This window comes from Colobus angolensis, unplaced genomic scaffold, assembly GCF_000951035.1.
Source record: "Colobus angolensis palliatus isolate OR3802 unplaced genomic scaffold, Cang.pa_1.0 Scaffold246, whole genome shotgun sequence".
NCBI lineage: Eukaryota > Metazoa > Chordata > Mammalia > Primates > Cercopithecidae > Colobus > Colobus angolensis.
In genome coordinates, this window is record NW_012115666.1 from 3,593,396 (window position 1) to 3,593,633 (window position 238).

Consider the following 238-nt stretch of genomic DNA (forward strand, 5'->3'; position numbering starts at 1 on the left):
AGCCAGGATGGTCTCGATCTCCTGACCTCGTGATCTGCCCGTCTTGGCCTCCCAAAGTGCTGGGATTACAGGCTTGAGCCACCGCGCCCGGCCGGCAGCTTTTTAATACAGAAAACTAAGTAGTGGTTTCAAAAAAATAAGGAACTTCAATTCAAGATGGCAGACCAATCATACATACCTACCTCTCACCTGATGAGGCCTCATGATACAGAATTCAGAGGCACAGGAGTGAATAAAT